This window comes from Calidris pugnax, unplaced genomic scaffold (assembly GCF_001431845.1).
Source record: "Calidris pugnax isolate Ruff unplaced genomic scaffold, ASM143184v1 scaffold1, whole genome shotgun sequence".
NCBI classification, from domain to species: domain Eukaryota; kingdom Metazoa; phylum Chordata; class Aves; order Charadriiformes; family Scolopacidae; genus Calidris; species Calidris pugnax.
Genome location: NW_015090800.1, coordinates 8,895,049 through 8,906,412, shown reverse-complemented (window position 1 = coordinate 8,906,412; position 11,364 = coordinate 8,895,049). Strand labels below are relative to the sequence as shown.

At 43.1% G+C, this 11,364-nt stretch overlaps 1 protein-coding gene across 1 annotated transcript in view; it reads left to right on the top strand.

The window, feature by feature from the left end:
• Positions 1–115: 115 nt before the first annotated feature.
• DGKI (diacylglycerol kinase, iota) overlaps positions 116–11,364 on the top strand; it is a 228,070-nt gene continuing 216,821 nt past the window's right edge. The window contains exon 1 of the mRNA XM_014937447.1: positions 116–232. The gene's annotated coding sequence lies outside the window, so the exon portion shown is untranslated. The remainder of the gene's footprint in view (positions 233–11,364) is intronic.

Genomic DNA, 11,364 nt, shown 5'->3' with positions numbered 1-11,364 from the left:
ATCATCCTCTCCCTCCTTCTTGCCCCCGCTCCCCCACCGCAATGACCCCCCCCGCCGCAGCCGGCGGGGAGGAGACGGGGGCGGCGGGTGGTGGCGGCTGTCGGGGGGCCGAGGGTGGCGGGGAGGCGGCCGGTGCCGCCGGGGTCCCGGAGGAGCCGGGGCTGTCAGCGGCGGAGGAGTCGCTGGAGGAGAAGCTGCGGAGCCTCACCTTCAGGAAGCAGGTGTCCTACAGGTGGGTGCCAGGCGGGGGGGGACGGCTCCGGGCGTCCTCGGTGTCCCTCCCGGTGGTGGCGGTACCTCCCGGGCACGGGGAGGCGGCAGGCGGGCGGTGCGGCCGGGCAGCGGCGTGAGGGCAGCATCCTGGAGCCTGTGGGGGCTTTTTCTTCATCCCGAAAGCTATAAGAGCCCCCCTTGGGATCGGCATTCCGTTAAGCCGGTACCTTGCTCCTGCTGGTCAGATTTGCCTTGCTCCTCTGGCGCGGCAGCGCCGGGGGAGATGGGGAAGGGGACGGTGTACGTGGTTGAACTTCAGAGTTTCTCAGAGTCAGGGATCTTACCCGGCTGCCAGGGGAATAGGTCTGTCTTTGCTCTTTGCCCTTTTCAATAAAAACACACCCGCCCGTGTTCCCGGCGCCTCCAAACGCTGGCAAAAGAGATCGGAAAAACCTTTCTGGTGGCATCGCTGCTGCCGAGGGGGGGTTCTCTGTGGGAAGTGTCTCGGTGTGTGGGTCTCCCCTCCCCGCCCACTCCCCACCTGTGCCGGCAGCCCTTGCGTAAGCCCCAGCGGTTGTAAGAGCGATGGGCTGCTGTGCTCAGCACCCTCATGCCTGGCCGAGGTGCTACATGACCTTCTGTTGCCAGAGCAGGGTGCTACTTTCATAACCAGGGTTATGTATTTTTGTGGCCGTGCATTTATCCTCTATCTCCAATATCAAATAAATGGGTTCCTTCCTTCTGTAAATACACCTGTATGAAAGGGGCTGTTGGTGGGGCTCGTCTGCTTTGCTCTTACCACCTGAAATTTGTTAATGGTCAGCAGCTGCTGAAAAGTGAGGGCTGTCTGAGAAGCTTCATGCCAAAAAGTTCTTGACTCTTACCTAATCTTGGCTGCTTTCTGGCTGCAAAGCCCCAGCAGGTGCAGCACACCAGCAGTAACTAGTACTCTAGCGTGCTTAGGGATGAGCCTGCTTAACTGGGAGGGCAGAAAACACAGAGCTGCTATTTATTTTCTCTCTGCAAGGAAGGAGTGCCTCTAGCCCCAGGTAAATTAGCTGAAGCATCTCCTCTGACATAGAGATACTTTTATTAGTATGCTGTGAATTTACATCTGAGATAAGTTAGTAATGGTTTGAGTCTCTGCATGTGGTAGGGCTTGAAACTGATGCAATTAAACACTCTTCATAGCTGAAGTTTTATGTAAGACTTCACATATGCAGAGAGGCTTCCCCATTAGGGCTGATGGTCTCACTGGTGAGTATGAAGTTTGGGGTGGTTCATACTGGACTCAATAAGGTGAGTAGTGTGAAAAGGAAAACTTACTGGACACTAAAAGAGCGTTACATCTGTCTTCTCTTGGTTCTTTTTGGGTCTCTGCTCTGACAGTTTTCCTAGTGTATGGCGTTTAGGGGTGAGTTGCCTATAATCTTGGCTGCTTTCTGGCTGCAAAGCCCCAGCAGGTGCAGCACACCAGCAGTAACTAGTACTCTAGCGTGCTTAGGGATGAGCCTGCTTAACTGGGAGGGCAGAAAACACAGAGCTGCTATTTATTTTCTCTCTGCAAGGAAGGAGTGCCTCTAGCCCCAGGTAAATTAGCTGAAGCATCTCCTCTGACATAGAGATACTTTTATTAGTGTGCTGTGAATTTACATCTGAGATAAGTTAGTAATGGTTTGAGTCTCTGCATGTGGTAGGGCTTAAAACTGCTGCAATTAAACACTCTTCATAGCTGAAGTTTTATGTAAGGCTTCACGTATGCAGTGAGGCTTCCCCATAAGGGCTGATGGTCTCACCGGTGAGTATGAAGTTTGGGGTGATTCATACTGGACTCAATAAGGGGAGTGGTCTGAATAGGAAAACTTACTGGACACTGAAAGAACGTTACATCTGTCTTCTCTTGGTTCTTTTTGGGTCTCTGCTCTGACAGTTTTCCTAGCGTATGGCGTTCGGGGGTGAGTTGCCTATTGCAGGTAAAGGCAGATTCTGTAGGTTGTCTGTTGAAGTAACAGCTAACGAGACAGGTTTGCTAATGCGTTTTGGCACAGAAGGCATGGGGCTTGCAATAGATCTTGGAGGTGCTTCTACTCAGGCTATATGCTTTCACTTTTATTGCTTTAGTTTTGGCTATTGCAGGTAAAGGCAGATTCTGTAGGTTGTCTGTTGAAGTAACAGCTAACGAGACAGGTTTGCTAATGCGTTTTGGCACAGAAGGCATGGGGCTTGCAATAGATCTTGGAGGTGCTTCTACTCAGGCTATACGCTTTCACTTTTATTGCTTTAGTTTTGGCATCTTCTCATTTGGGGCAGGGATGTTAAAATCTGTTTATCATGTCCTTGTTCTCTAGATCAATTAGACATGTTTTAAAGGCATGGGTATTCTCGAAGCTTTCTGCGTGGTGTGTGTTTGTGAGGGTTTAATAATAAATGTTCACAGGAGGAGAAGTTTGGTTTATTTCTCTTCTTCCTCCTGCCTCTCCTTTCCTCTATCTATGCAAATGTACAATGAGTCTCGAACCTTTAGACATAAAAGCTCTTTCCTAAGCATCTCTTGATGCGTATTATTCATTCTACTCGACTTAGGATATGTGTGAGGAAGTACATTTTCTTTGCGTCCTTGTATTTCCCCATCTTTTCTCCTTTTGGAACTGGTTTCCTACAGATAATGCACACTCCCTCATTTATCTGTAATGAGAACAATCAGAGTAGATAGGAGAGTATTAAACTTCCACAAAGGACTTCCACTGAGCTCTCCGCATCCCCCCCCCTCCAAGCTCCTTAAATTGCTACCATTTCTCTCAGTAAATTATGGTGCTGAAATACATTTGTAAATGACTATATTATATACAGGAAAATCTATTTATGTTGGCACTTGGACTCCTTATCCACTAGCACAATAGAAATTATTCAAGGCATCATATGGACTTTCAAGCAGCTCATTTAGGATTCTCTATGCAGGTGCATTACCTTGACATACTCATATATCTGTATTTGTACATGTAGGAAAATCCTGAAATAGCTTAAAATAATAAAGATTCATAAAAATGCATGTAAAAAAAATTGTTGGCAGCAATTGAAAGAATGAAATGCGTGGCTGAAAGAGAGGTCAAGGTATTGTCACAAGGCAAAAAAGGAAGAAGAGAAATATTACCTGTACTAATTTACTCCCTATTATGAAACTATGATTTACTTGAGTCTGGCTTAAAATATCTTTTTCTCCCCCCCTTTTTTTTTTTTAGTTGCAAACCAGCAACCGATTTCATTATAATGCAGAACTATTTAGCTAATGACATAGTTGTTGCATACAAATAACTTTTTGGTTTCTCTAGAATTGTACCAAACCCAGGAGTAAAGTAGTTCAGAAAACAATGTTTTGTACTGATGCAGTCAGTGGCTTATAATACAGAAGCTGTGGTATTAAATATGTAATGATTTTGTGTAGTAAATACCAACGTAGACCCGTTTGTCCCCCATATTGAAAGGTAGGGGGGAAAAACTTGTTTTAATTAATACAGGTGTGCCTCAGCTCGAAAGGTCCCTTGACCTTCCTGTGCTCCCAGCTGTACCCACCTCACCTGACATCCATGAAGCTCGTTGTCTGCACCAGAAGCTCGTCATTCCGTTAAGAGTAGATGTTTGCATGCTGTTTTCTTTCTAGTAATATGCTGTAATTACGTATACATACACAGTGGGGAGATGCCACTTATCTGAGCTCGTGCGTGAGCTAATGGGTTTAAAGTGTGTCTGTTTCTGTGCGTGTGTACGTGCTGCCAACACACATCCCATGAGTGGATCTTAATTTGCCCACGAGGTGCCTGCCCTGCTTGATGTAACGGGGGCTGCTGCTGCCGTGGGGGCTCAGGAGGTGGGTACCGCTGGTCTCACTGGCGACCCAGGGCTGTGATGCAGGGGGGAAAGATGCTCTGTGATTAGAAGGGTTGATCCCTTGGTGAGGGGTGTCTTGCAGAACTGAATGGAAGCTCAGAGAAATGATTTCCCTTTTCAGCCTCATGCGCTTAAATGAGCACAAATGACTTAATAGTTGGATGCTAACACCAGAATGCCAACAGCTAAGCGGTAATTTTTAGGAATAATTTTTTTTAACCCTAAAAAGATGGAATTAAGTACCTTTAAAGATGTTTTGGCTTTTCTGCTTAAAATCTGAAATAGGGGCTCACAAAAGGAATTTTTTTTTTTCATAAACTGATAAAACCATAAGTTTGGTTTCCCACCCCACTGTGAAGAAATTGGCAAATGGAAAAAAAAAAAAAAGAATTAAATATGTGCCCCTCCCAGAGACAAATGCTCTCCAAAGATTGATTATTGGAGTAGTATTTACGCCCTCTGTTTCTAGACTGGACAGAATATTTACCAGACATTGTAACACAAAGCTAGTGGGTAAATTTTCTTTCCTTTCCTTTAAATTTTTATTATTTTGTCCCTGCAAAGTTCAGTGAGGAACCACATGGTGTCTTTTAGCTAAAGTAGAGATTAAAGTAGCTTTCCCAAAGTAATTCTTGAAATAAAGAGAAATTTGAATTATACCAAAAAGAAACTCAGTAAGAATATTTCCACAGTAAAAAGCTATGGCTAGAGGAAACCTTGGAAATAAAACTTTATCCAGCAGGTTTGCTGCAGATGTTTGCAGCTCTAAAAACTTATCTGTAATGCAGTCTTATCATTTAATTATTTCAGTTTAAAGAAATAGTAAAAAGCAAACAAACATCCCCCCTCAAAAAAAAAAAATAAAAGAAATGCACAAAACTAAAAAAAACCACCCAAAATAACCAACACAAGCCAAAAAGCAAACCAACCAAAACGTTCAATAATGCAAATGGGTTTTAATTTCTTATTAATTATTATTTAAAAATCCAGGGAATCTTGATTAGTGACACTGAAAAGAAAAATAAAGTTGTAAGTTTTAATGGCCCTCTTGTGAGAGCTCAAGTGGCGTTTGGCAAAGACTTCTCGCTAGGGAATAGTTTATCTAGAGAAATGTAATTTCATTTTGACCAAGTGGAGAAATCCTGCCTGATGCAGTGGGTGGCAGCCTTTAGGATTCTTGCTTGTGCACAGCTCAGGGATTTCCAAAAGCGGGGCCGTAACACATTGTCTCGGAGTCCTGTGCTACTCACAGGTGGCAGGCTGGTGGCTTGGTTATCATGCTGTGTCTCTGGCTAAGGTGGTTTGCCTGAGCAGGGAACTCTTGAGTTTCACTTTTAGTAATGGAAGTGGCTGGAGGCACTGGTTTTCTTAACTTGCCGAGTCCGTTGGCCCTCCAGTTCTACTCAGAAATGTCAAGGTCTAAAGTAGGTGCTTTTAGTTTCCTTGGCTGATGTTTCTCTCTGACTTGTTAAATGAATCTGTTTGGGATGTGCCTTGTGAGCTTTCCCAACCCTTCCTCTGCAAGCAGAAACCAAGAGTTGAGCTGTCCTCTTTTCCTGCACCATCAACAATAACTGCATCTTTGTTGTGGCAAAAAGTAGCTGGAGTTAGAGTAGCTTTTGTTACTGCATTTGATGGGGGGAGAAGTTATGGCAGAGAAATCCTGGGAAATCCCTGATTACACAAGCCTCATCACTGCTGATGAGCATGTAAGTACCTGGGACTACAGATGGGGCCTCAGACCAAAATAGAAATTTAAGGGTAGGAAACATCCTCATTTTGCTTCACTTATTTACAGACATGATAATGATCATGAAAGGCACATCACTTCTCAGTAAATATTAAATAGAGACAGAATAGTGGAGGTGTCTCCTATTACTAAGACTTAATTATTTTATGAAATATGACAGCATTTACTAGTGTACTGTGAAGCATTATAAATAATTAAAGCTGAATGACATTTGTAAAAATGAAAACACCCAACACAAGCCTTTGATCTCTTGCATGTGTTGATTTCTTAAGTTTCATTGAATCATAATACATCCTATTTCTATAAATGAGTGAGGTCGTTCTGCACAAAAATGATGGACAAATTTTTATCTTCTACCAAATGTCAAGAAAATAATTCTCACTCTCCAGCCTAATCTCTTAAGATCTGCTTACAACTGTCTTTGTTCAGAGTTTAGAGTACATACTGTATAGAGTTGTTACCGCCCACTTGCATAACAGTGACTCAATTTACTTTGTCACCCAAAACATCCATTGCCATTTTATCATTTTCTCCCAAAGCATGTCACTGGACATTTTCAGTACCTAAAGGGGCCTTCATAAAGCTCTTTAATTTATAAAGCTTTGATGTGGAAGTTCTGTGTTGGAGCAAAATACAGAAAAAGGCCTGGATAGTTCAGAAACAAGAATAATACCATGGGGAAAACAGCCTGACATTTAAAGTTCCCTCCTGACTTTGAGATGCAGCTGCAAGTCTGGCCGTCCATGTCTCTAGGTCACATAAAGTAAAAGGACTGTCTTTGAATTTAGAGCATGTCTTAGACATGGCTTTGAATTTAGAGCTCCTTTTTGTATCTGAGGTTAGCAGTACTTTACAACAGACATGTTGTGAATAATAACTCTGGGTAAAGCTACATGTGAGCTGCAATGGAATTACGTACATCCTCAGAAGGAGATAAATGCACCAGTGATTTGGAAGCTGGAGCCTCTAATAAAGTTGTGCAGCAGAGGCACAGAGCAGCGGACTCAGATTGCCCTGGGACTGTCACAGATGGAGAATTTCATTGGGTAATAAATGCCAAATTAGATGCCATGTAACTTTGGTGGGGTGGAAAACCACTTTTGTTCTGGCTAGTCCTTTGGAATAAATGAACAGGTAGGCAGTCAGTCAGCTCTTCTCACCTGGGTCAGTCATGGGCCTGACTAAATTATTTGCTTGAAGTTTGACCAGTTTTTTTACAGGTTTGGGTTTTTTTTTGGCAACTTGGTCAAGATGTTGGGAAGGTGATGAATTTGTGTGGCAGTATTCTGTGCTATTCTTGCTTCTTTATCAGTAACTCCAGCACAGCCTGGGCACATAACACTGACTTTCAGCCAAAGGATTTTCCAGATATTAAGGAAAAGAGGGAGGGGAAAAGGAGAGGAAGAAAATAATCAAACGAGGGAGGCTCACAGCTTTGTGGCAACCTCTTCCAGTTACAGAATGGACAATGAGGAACTTTGTCTTAGAATAAAATGGATATATAAAGTTGGAGGTACTTTTTGTGTGTCTACAAATTGGTGGTTTTGTTTTTAAGTTTTTGTATGTGGGAGTGATGTATTAACCACATTATACCGTTCACCTGCACGCCTCTGGTATTTGAGCTTCCCCTCAACCTCCACCTTGTGGTTTTTGAATGATTTGACCATTTGTTGCTCTTAACAGAGAAAAGCTGTGTGGGCCTGGGTGTATGTGAAAAATGTGTAAGAGTACATTAAGAGAAGATGTGTATGTAAGTGTGTACAGAATCTATAGAAGACTCCTATAGGACCTTGTGTGGGCTGAGGAAAGTGTACCAGGGTGGGCTGTGTGCTTGAGAGCCTCGGTGCATGCTCTGTATGAATGCCCAGGAATATAAAATGAAGGGATGTCATAAAGGTTCATAAAGGCTTTTTTTTTTTTCCACGCCTCTCTGGAAACCTGTCTTTTGCATTTTGCCTATAAGTGAATTCATGGAGGATTTTGTTGATGAAGATTCAGATGCATGTGGACCTCACATCGGTACCGCCTTGTGTAATGTGGACTGGCTGCCACATGCCAAAGGCTGTCCTTGGTCCTGCATAGCTATCCCTGCCCAGACTGAGCCTGAATCTTTCTCTGAAGGTAACACTTGGGGTGATTGTGGTCAGGAAGGAAAGTGGGGTTTTCCACCTTAAGTTTCACTAGAATTGTCTGCAGAGTAGACCTGCTAATGGAGTAGGAGACAGTGTAGCGTCAATGAAGGAGCTGTTTGTTTTTTAACACAGAGCACAAAAGTCTAATACTTTTCCATTATAATTTGTCTCGGCTTTTCCACCTGTAAGGCTGTAACCTGTAAGTGATAGTATCTACCTGATTCTTTGTAAATTCTCTTTAAGAAACAAAAGAAGATGAAGTGACTTACTTAAAATGGCAGGTGGAGTCTGTGTGACAAAGTGGGAATGGATCCTCAGTTCTAGCTTTAAGAGCAAGGAGAACAGAAGAGATTGAAACTGCAACTTTCAGAGAGACCCTGAGAGCTGGGGGAGAGGCAGAGGACAGCTATGCACAAGTACTAGAATTTGATCTTGTTTAGAGCACCTACCCAAGTTTTGCCTCCAAATTATTTGTGCATTGAGCAAACGGGAGCATTCATTCTTAAAGAGCTATGGTAACCTCAGGCTGCCATAGGGCACGAAGTTGTTCTTCTGGATGTCTCAGCATCTCCTGTGTAACCTGCTGTAGGTGGACCTGCTTTGGCAGGGGGGTTGGACTAGATGATCTCCAGAGGTCCCTTCCAACCCCATATCATTCTGTGTGATCCAACTACCTTACTGAAATGGCTCAGCATAAAGGTAGGTAAGGGATTGAGGGGGAAAGGATACTAGCTGGTTCTGAGAAACTAACGGTCACTAATTACTGCATTCTGGGCAAAATAAACTGGTGTAGGGCTCAGCCTGTCTGTATTCTGGGACTGAGCCTGGTATTTCCCCGATACTTTCCATACTGCATTTTTGAGGAAGCTTAGTGGTTTGAACCACTTAAGCTAGAAAAAAGGTTGTTAATGAGGTCCTGAACCTTTCATCCTGGATTTCCCTTCAAATGCAGCTCTGAATGGAACCGCCAGAAACACCTTCCATTTAACAGCTGTTTGAAAGCTTAGCTAGCTTCAAAATTTACAGTTCATAATGGGAAACTTCTGTTTTGCCATCTGGTCCATCTACCCTTTTTTGAGGGGTTATGCCTTCAAATTCTACCTAGAAAGTTTTCCAGCTCACCAGGCCTACAGACTACCTAATGCCAATCCCTGTTGTCATAAACAGCCACATAGTCAGAGAGAACAGAGGTGTCTAATTGTACTTAGTTTTGAGGCATACTAACTTAACACATCCTTGCTCCTCCCGTGTACCTTGGTGGCTAAGCATGAGATACGAGAAGATGTAGGATGCTAATCTCTCAGGCTGCCATTAGCTCATTGCTGGTGGCATATACCTTAACTTGTTGGCACTGGCTGCCCTATAGCATCATCTAGGCTATAGATGCATTGCAGAGATAAATAATATTGAAGTTTTTGGCTGACTGTATGTAAGAGCTCTTGGTGGAGAGATGTGGGCTCTTTTTGAATATCCAGAGATGTAGACGAAGGCGTTTAGTGGTGAGAGGTGTCGGTGTGGACAGTGGAAATGTGGTGGATGAATACGTTGTCTTGCTTTGTGTTATCATCTTCGGATGGATTCAAAATTATCCATTCCTCCCTTGTTGTTACTAAGGAACGTGTGTTTAATATGTACATCTAAAGTGTGTCTGATTAGGGCTATGTGATACATGAGTGTTTAGGGGTATGATGTGATGATTTTCACAGGTGGAGAAAAAGAAATTCCCATATTTAATATAAACATAATTATAAGAAGCACTATGCTTATGTAATACTTGCTTCAATATTTGTAATTTCACAAACTTCAAAGTATTTTAAAAATGTAACATTTGTTTCAATATTTCTAATTTCTTTCAAATGTTTCCAAGTTTGGCTTTTCATAAAAACAAACAACAAAGCCCCTAATAGCCAGATTATATTTCTCCTAAATTGCATGACTCATCAGGAAGCTTGACCCACTGGGGAACATTTTCCAAGTGGGGCAGGGATTAAGCTTCAATTGCACAGATTCATCAAAGATGATGAGTTGAACATCTTGGAATCCCTCTGTGTTCTGAAACTGCTCCCTAATGCTGTGTAACACGCAGGAGCAGGGACTGCCTGTGATGCTCTGAGAGGTGCCGTGGGGTTTCTGGGCACCACAGGAGAGGGTGAGGAAGCAAAATGGCTTTGAAGCCTGTTAGCATTAAAAGATGATGAGAAAATACCTTCCTGTCATCACTTTATTTCATTAGGTTGCTAATGAGTTTCCTCTAGGGATGGTAATGGGGTAGTTCTTATGCTTTTATCCAATTAGTGAATGATCCCAGGAGTATATCCTTTTGTTGTGAAAACACATCGAGTTTGATTCCAACTCGAGGACTGCATCCTGTAGGTTCTCTGAAGGCAATGAAATGCCATGTGTAGGTGCATGCTAGGCCAGGGCCTTGGTTATTAATTGCTGATGTTAGCCTGATTTATGGTTTCGAGATGATGCCAACGGACTCTCCTGTGGAAGTAAGTGAAATGCCAAAGATGTGAATAAAGTTTCATTATGAGCTTTGAGGTTAGTTGTAAGTTGAGACACTGAAAGAATTCAAATGTTAAAAACACACATAGATAGGAAACAAAAGAAAAATGCCTTTGGTGCTATTGCCTTAAGGGATATCCTGTACCAACGTCTTGCCAGCTGCTTGTGCTCACAGAATCCTTTGCTGCTGGCACTACAGTCACCTCCAGGTTTTAGCCTGATTTAAAATGACATTGAAGAAGGAATTACCAGCAGTGCTGATGCAGTTGGCATGTTTGGTTGGGGGAGGCCTTCCATTACTGAGAAGAACTTAAGCTGTTCTTTTTCATTTTAGCCAACCATTGCAACTGTCACTTCTCTTGCAGGGCAGAATGTTTGGCTTTGGAACAGATAGCTTCTTTATTTTGTCCCTGGCCAGTTTTTACTGTGATAGAGCAACTCAAAAATAGAATTTCTGTATTGATTTATCTCCTTTTTTCATTCTGTAATCTGCCCTTGCCCTATCTTCCTGCTAGGACACCTGTGCTCTGCGTGGCTTTACGTACCTGGGGCTGTGCAGTGCATGGTACAATGAAGGAGGAACACATGAGTACACAAACACTGGGCTTCGCTTTCTACAAGGTTAGATTTAAGTTACTGAGCTCACTCTGACAGTTTGTTCCTGCCTCCGAGGCTAGCGTGAGCTTTATGGTCCAGTGCTGCATGTCTGATTCTCTACTCATGGTAAGTTGCTTCCTTTCCCCTTTAGATTTGCAGTCTTGGAAATTTTCAAGCCCTACGGTGGTAAACTATGTTGCAGAGGTTGCAAAGTGGTTATGTACGTGTTTTATGTGCAATTGGATGTAAAGATAGAGACCATTTTTGGTCTTCTCTCTG